This window comes from Phyllobates terribilis, unplaced genomic scaffold (genome assembly GCF_046119375.1).
Source record: "Phyllobates terribilis strain yellow unplaced genomic scaffold, ASM4611937v1 Scaffold_1__5_contigs__length_1240528914, whole genome shotgun sequence".
NCBI classification, from domain to species: domain Eukaryota; kingdom Metazoa; phylum Chordata; class Amphibia; order Anura; family Dendrobatidae; genus Phyllobates; species Phyllobates terribilis.
Genome location: NW_027362761.1, coordinates 1,129,630,990 through 1,129,639,327, shown reverse-complemented (window position 1 = coordinate 1,129,639,327; position 8,338 = coordinate 1,129,630,990).

The following is an 8,338-nucleotide window of genomic DNA, read 5'->3' as shown; positions in this document are numbered from 1 at the left end:
ACTCGCCTGTATTCTCAGTGCATTATATACACAGCACACAGCGTAAGTGAGTACACTCCCCTGTATTCTTTGTACATTATACATACAGCTCTCAGTGTGAGTACACTCCCCTGTATTCTCAGTACATTATATACACAGCTCACAGCGTAAGTGAGTACACTCCCCTGTATTCTTTGTACATTATACATACAGCTCTCAGTGTGTGTACACCCCTTGTATTCTAAGTACGTTACATCTACAGCGCTCAGCGTGAGTCCACCCCCTTGTATTCTCAGTACATTATACATACAGCACTCAATGTAAGTGAGTACACCCCATGTATTCTCAGTACGTTATACATACAGCACTCAGCGTGAGTGAGCACACCCCCTGTATTCTCAGTACGTTATGCATACAGCACTCAGCGTAAGTGAATACACCCCCCTACATTCTCAGTACGTTATACACCGCGCTCAGCGTAAGTGAGTCACCCCCTGTATCCTCACTATGTTATACATACAGCGCTCAGCGTGAATACACCCTCCTGAATTTTCAGTACGTTATACCCACAGTTCTCAGCATAAATGAGTACACCCCTTGTATTCTAAGTACGTTACATCTACAGCGCTGCGAGCGGGGTACAGTTACAGAGAGGGAGATGGCTGACAGCAATGTGACTAATTTGAGTACCGTAGGTAATGGTGGAACTCCTGCAAGGGCCCTCCCTATGAGCACATTGTTTAGTGTTCTGCCCAAATTTGATAGTCAGAATATACCCCTGACAGACTGAGTCACCAGATTGCAGAGCACAACCAAGATTTATAATGTCCTCCCAGAGCTACAAGTTGAAATCGCTCTGGACACCCGGGTGAGGCGTGCAGAAATGTTTTCTTGCAACCGGAAACCACACGTAGCACCTTAGAAGAGATGGTGAAGTTTCTGGAAGAGATATATGGTGAAACAGCTAGTGCGGGGCATCTCCGGGCAAAATTCTTCTATCGATTGCAGCGAGAAAGGAAGGAAGTCTCCCAATACGCCACAGTGTTGCACGAAGTACTTGCAGAGGTAGAGGCAGACTGACTAGGTGGCATAGGATCTGTAGACCGGATATTACAAGAACAATTTATTCTGGGACTCTACAGCACTTCCCTGAGACAGATTCTGCGTGAGCGAGTGAGAGTGGATTCGGCCTTAAGTTTTCGACAAATATTAGCAGAAGCCGTGGCTCAAAGTAAGGACGACAGCAGTGCCTCCAGAATGGTGTGTACTCAGGCCATCACAACTGTCATGGTCAGAAGGAATCAAGAGACTCTGTTCAGAGTAGTGCAGGACCTGCAGAGTTCCCTGAATATTATGCAAGAAAAACTGACACAAATGGAAAAGAGGATGGGAGCCAGCTTCATCGCTGAGATAACATACCCGGCTTTAGCAGATCCTTATCGGACCTTCCCTCAGTCCCCTGAACCTAGACCTCCCTACACTGGTCCATGGAACCCTTATGGTCCCCCGCCTACAACGTCTGTGGGTTGGACGTGTTACCAAGGTCCTCAATATCATCTACCGGCCTGAGACACTCTACCCGAGGCCCCAGCGTCCTTCACTGTGGCCAGCCGGTTGGATGTCAAGGGCACCTCTCACACGCGGACGAAGAGACAGACGTCAGGATGCACAGTGTTGGCGATGTGGAAGTGAAAGACACTTCGTTGGAGAGTGTCGGATTGATTTGCAAGGATGTCCAGCGCCGCCATTAAACTTCCAGCCCCTTCAGTAGCGGGGCGTACTGCAGGGGGGGGGGTAGAAGGACAAACCACTCAGCACAATTCTGAACATCTGGTTACAGGCTGTTCCATCCTGTGAGCTGAGTTAGAAGGAATCCCAGTGGACTGTTTGGTGGATACCGTGTCACAGGTAATAACTATGCCCAAGTCATACTTCAATCGCTACTTCCAGGCGATGGCCAGCCCAGAGCGGGAGACATTAATTCAGGTGATGGCAACTAATCAGCAACTGATCCCAGTCACAGGGATTGTGTGGATGAACGTGCGGTTATGTGGACAAGATGTGGGAAGGAAAGGTATCCTGCTGGTCCCTGAACCATTCAAAGAAGATGTACCGGTGATAATGGGTATGAATTTTCTGTGGGAGTTAGACCAGATCATGTTCACTAAACGGGGACCTGGCTACTGGAAACAGGCCACCCCACATAAGCCCACTCAGAAAGCGTTTCAACGTCTGATCCGTGTTTGTGGGACTCAGAAGAGCGTCCCGATACACCAGTCTGTGGGAATTATCTGAGTGCCTCCCTCCTAGTCAGGAGACCATTCTCCCACTGCCTGTGGGTACTTTCCGCAACCTTAAAGGTATGGAGGTGGCTATTGAACCAGTGGGCCTAGGTAAAATAGACCAGAATGTCCTGGTGGCCCGGACACTGGCAGTGGTCCGGGAAGGGAGAGTACCCATCCGAGTCGTGAATATGTAGAGAAGTCCACTTACCCTTGAGAGTGGAGCTGGCTGGGGTGTACTTTCATTGAAGTGTTGAGTCTGAGAGAAATGACCCTGGCCCCAGTTCATGATGCAGTCACCAACTCCAGAATGGAATGGACGAACCCTCCTGACCCAGAGAGGGTGAATGTAAAAGCCCTCAATTCAGATCAGATGCAAGCAGTGGAAGCAATGCTGTGGGAGAATCAAGCTGCATTCGCCAGTCACGCTGACGACTTTAGCTGCACGGACGCCATCACCCGTGAGATACCGACGGGGGACACTCCTCCGATTCGACAGATACCCCCTAAGCTGTAGCAAGAGATGAAGTCCCTGCTTAAACAGATATTGGATTCGGGAGTGGTGCAGAGTAGTGAGAGCCCTTGGGCAGCACCAGTTGTGCTTGTCAAGAAGAAGGACGGGACCCTTTGTTTCTGCGTGGACTACAGGCGGTTGAACGCGTGCACCGTGCAAGATTCATACCCCCTGCCCCGTATCGAAGAGTCTTTGATGGCCTGGGAAAAGCAAAGTACTTATCTACTCTGGATTTGGCTCGCGGGTACTAGCAAGAACCGGTGGCAGAAAAGGAGAAGGCAAAGACAGCGTTCATTCTCCCCATGGCACTGATTGAATTTAATGGAATGCCGTTCGGATTAACCAACGAGCCGGGGACGTTCCAGCGGTTGATGGAGAAGTGTTTTTGTGACCTAAACTTTGAAGCTACTCTGATATACCTGGATGATATTGTCGCTTACTCTGCTACTTTTCAAGAACATCTGGACAGACTCGGGCAGGTGCTCGAATGATTGCGGACCCATGGCCTGAAGGTAAAGCCGAAGAAGTGTCATCTTTTCAAGAAAGATATCGAGTACCTGGGCCACAAGGTGTCTCAGAATGGAGTCTTGCCTTCCCAAGCTAAAGTTGCAGTGATACAGCAATGGCCAGGACCTAGAACCCTACGGGAGTTAAAGGCCTTCCTTGGATTGACCAGGTACTACAGGCGGTTCATCAAAGACTATGCGAAAATAGCGGGCCCGCTGCACGAGCTGCTAAGAGGGACTGTTGGGGGACCAAGAAACCAGGGTATACCCTGGGAACAGAAACAGGAGGAGGCCTTCCAGACACTGAAAGACTCCCTAACATCAGTTCCCATCTTAACCTACGCAGATTTCGATCGGCCGCTCCTCTTATATATGGATGGCAGTCTTCATGGACTAGGAGCAGTCCGCTCACAAATTCAAAACGGACATGAAAGATTTATCGCCTATACCAGTAAGTCCTTGAGGGATACGGAGCGGAACCCCCACAACTACAGCTCCTTCCGGCAGGAACTCCTCTCTCAAGTATGGGCCATGATGGAGAAATTCGCAGAGTACCTAACAGGAGTCAAGATCCAAGAGCGAATGGATAACAGCCCGTTGGCCCATCCGGATAATGCCAAGCTGGGGGCCATGGAGCAGCGTTGGGTTGCCCGTCTTGCAAAATTTGACTTCTCGATTCGCTACCACTCTGCCACAGAGAATACCAACACGGATGGATTGTCAAGATTAACTTTCGAGACTCTGGGAGAAGACCGTGATGAGCACCTAGAAGAAGAGGAAATCCCAGATTTCCGCAAATTCACACCCATCGCAGTAGCGGCACAGTCAAGTGGGGAGACTCGACCTCTACCCATGTCACTGGGAAGGACTAACAAAGAATGGGGTCGGGTCCAAGATGAGGATGCAGGGTTGCAGCAAGTGAAATGCTGGGTAGTCCAAGGAAAATGGCCAGACAAGGAAGAAAGAGCTGCCCTAGATCTCGAAACAAAGTCCGTGATACGCCAGTGGGATAAATTGAAAGTTCGAGAAGCCATTCTATAACATGTGGCAACAGCCTGCTGACTTAGAGGCGAGATGGTAAGTAGTAGTCCCTGGAATGATGGCATATGAAATTGCCAAAGAAGCTCATGAGTTTGGAGCTCCCTTCGGCCCGGGAAAAACTTACAAGTGGCTGCAGCATTATGTATAAGGCCCCTGGCAGACGGTTGAGGAACTATGCCGACAGTGTCGAATGTGTGACCTCACCAAAAGCACAGAACAGAGGGCACTCATACAGACCATACAGACCAAAGAGCCACTTGAAGTGTTGCTGATAGATTATCTTCTTGTGGGACAATCGACTAAAGCCCCACAGTACTGCCTGGTAATGACCAACCACTTCTCCAAGTTTGCGGTGGTCACCCCGACTCAGGACCAGATGGCTAAGTCTGCTGCACGAGCTGTCTGTCAGGATTTCATCTGGGCCTATGGGTGTCCGAAGCAGACCAAGGAGTGTGTTTTCAGGGTAAAGTGATGGAGGAACTGTACTGACTGTATGGCATTGAAAGGTCTCAAACAACGCCATATCACCCCCAAGGGAGTGGGGCCTGTGAGCGCTTTAATTGAACTCTGCTTCAAATGTTGAGGACATTAGAAGACAACAAAAAGTCACATTGGCCTGACTACATACCCAAACTAGTCTGTACCTATAACAATCGGGTCCACACCACCACAGGTTATACCCCATACACGCTGTAGCGTCGGCGTCCCTGCCTCCTGCTAGGCAGGGACGCTGTTCCCCTCACCTCTCCGCTCTGTGCCCGGCGTCTTCCTCCCGCTCTGCTGGCAGCGCGCGCTGCTTCCCGGCCACGGTGCTTAGGGCGCGCGTGCGCGCTCCCCCTCTCTTAAAGGGGCCGCGCGCGCCGTCCTAAGGAGTCCCCGGGCAATGGCCGGAGGACTTCACCATATATAAGGCACCTCCTCCAAAATGGAGGTGCCCGAGCAATGTTGTTGCAAAGCCTTCACTCTGCTTTAGCCCTCAGGTCCCGTTTCCAGTTACCTGCCAGTCACCTGCCAGATTCCTGCCTGTTACCTGCCAGTCACCTGCCAGATTCCTGCCTGTTACCTGCCAGTCACCTGCCAGATTCCTGCTTGATACCTGCCAGATATCCGTTTACCTGCTTGCAAGCCTGCGGTCCAACGGTCTGCCTTCCGACACCTGTCAGTCTGTCTATGGACCAGCCTGCCCGCTCACCTGGGAGCGCTCATCTGCTACCTGCCTGCTAGCCTACCTGGAGGCTCCGCCGTCACTTGCCGTGACCACCTGCCTGTCCAGAGACTCTTTTCTGCTCACCTGGGAGCGCTCATCTGCTACCTGCCTGCTAGCCTACCTGGAGGCTCCGCCGTCACTTGCCGTGACCACCTGCCTGTCCAGAGACTCTTGTCTGCTCACCTGGGAGCGCTCATCTGCTACCTGCCTGCTAGCCTACCTGGAGGCTCCACCGTCACTTGCCGTGACCATCTGCCTGTCCAGAGACTCTCGCCTGCTCACCTAGGAGCGCTCACCTGCTACCTGCCTGCTAGCCTACCTGGAGGCTCTGCCGTCACTAGCCGTAACCACCTGCCTGTCCAGAGACTGTCCCTGTCACTTGCCGTGAGTACCCGTCCTTCTACCCAGAGACTGTCCCTGTCACTTGCCGTGACTACCTGCCCTTCTACCCAGAGACTGTCCCTGTCACTTGCCGTGACTACCTGCCCTTCTACCCAGAGACTGTCCCTGTCACTTGCCATGATTACCTGCCCGTCTTCCCTGGGAGCCACCCGCTTCCTTACAAGGACCGCCCCCTTGTATAGTTGCTCAGAGGTTCCGCCTCCCAGACCCGTTACACACGCTACTTTTTGGTAGAGCCGGCCAAGAAATCATCGAGCTAAATCTGGAACAGCCAGAGGATCTATTCGAACGATCTACCACCTCCTGGGTGAAAGATCATCGGCGATGACTTCAGACCATCCGCCAGCTCGCAGGCCAGCGGAAACAAGAGAAAACGGACAGCGGTCAAATTCAGGAAGTTACGCTCCAGCCGGGAGACCGAGTGCTGGTGCGGGAAAAATGCCCCAAAGGGAAGCTGAGCGAACGTTGGGAAGTACAACCATACAAAGTGATCAAGAGAGTGTATCCCAACGGTCCAGTGTACGAAGTGCAAGATGAAAATGAGGAGTCTGGTCAACTCTACATAGGAATATGTTATTACCGTGCTGCTCTGAGGATCCTACACCTGTCCTTCACCAAGACCGGTTTTCCCTGACAGTGACTTTGTTGAAGACTGGTGGACCGTTCCGGAGTCCCCGGAAGGTCCCCAGTCAGTGGGAGTTGACATTCCCAATACGGATGCATTGCCAGCTTGCACAGAGGAGGAAACCATGGCTCCAGCCGAACCTTCAGTTGAAGAGGACAGTCACACGGCCGTTATGCCTATGGAGGACAGTCAAGATCGCCGGAGATCCGGTAGGCCTAATGCAGGGATTCCACCAGAAAGGTACAATGCTGATCGGTTTATTTGGTCCACTCATGTATTGTGATGAAAGTGGTCCTGTGATGTATACCACTGCATGAAGCCTTTATTTCTTTCAGAGCTATGCAGCAAGGCCGAGGACGGCCGTCTTTAATTGGGGAGACATGTAGGGGAGCGGCCCTTACCGGACATTGAATACACTGTGACTATAAGGCATCATGCTCCCCTCTGAGTCTTGCTGTTGGACTAGTCGCCTCCTCCTGCTGTTGAGGGAAGAAAGAGATCCCGTATACAAGGAAAAGACTCAAGTGAATTCATCGGGCTCTTTCACAGCAGGAACAAGTGGCGCCCACCATCTTTTCCTGACATGCGCAATTGTGAGTGATCCATCGATGTGAATGGTGTTAGGGTTTAGCGTAATTTTCGTTAATTAGGACGCTGTAGCAGCGTGGCCCAACTAACGGAAAGCCAAATAGAGAATTAGCTCAGAGTAGTTTGTGAAACTTGTTGTGCACTGTTTGTTCTAAGCTTTCATTGCCATAGCTGGAGCATAGTTTGTGACTCACTCCAGCTATATCTTCCTATGTTCATGTTGGTAATATTTTTATTGTAAATATTGTTATTCTCATCTCCCAGCATACAGTATACCGTATTTTTCAGACTATAAGACGCACTTTTTTCCTCCAACATTTTGGAGGAAAATGGTTGGGTGCGTCTTATAGTCCGAATGTTGGTGGGTATATATATACAGTATATATATATATATATATATATATATATATATATATATATATATATGTATGTATATATATATATATACATATATATATATATATACTGTGTGGAGGGAGCGGTAGCAGCGGAGGAGCGGGGCACAGGAGGCATCAGCCGCCTGCTGCAGCCTACACTGTCCCCGCTGCTAAAGAAAATGAATATTCACTGCTCCCCACGCCCATGGGGGCTCATTAATAGCGGCACACAGTGTATCCGCAGCACGGCTCCTGCTGCTGCTGGGCAGTCGCATGTGCCCGCTGTTAAAGGGGGTGAATATTCATGCCCTTTAATAGCGGGCACACGCGATCGCCCGGCAACAGCAGGAGCTGCGCTGCGGCTACGGTGTGTGCCGGCTATTAAGGAGCATGAAGTCACTGCTCCCCGCGCACACAGTACCGGCGTGGGGAGCAGTGACTTCCGGCAGCTGATCTCTCCTTGTGAACCAAGCATGGCAGTGACGCCATGCGCGGCTCAAATGGCGAGATCAGTGTGGGCAGAGAGGACGCAGCACTGAAGGAGAGAGAAGAAAGGTGAGTAGGAGTGTTTATTTTTTTATGTGCAGTGTGATGGGGATTAGGGGGACCATGCATACCAGGATAAGGATGAGGGGGCCATACATACCAGGATAGGGATGAGGGGGCAGTACATATCAGGATAAAGATGAGGGGGGATCATACATACCAGTATACGGATGAGGGGGCCATGCATACCAGGATAAGGATGAGGGGTGCCATGCATACCAGGATAAGGATGAGGGGTGCTATGCATACCAGGATAAGGATGAGGGGGATC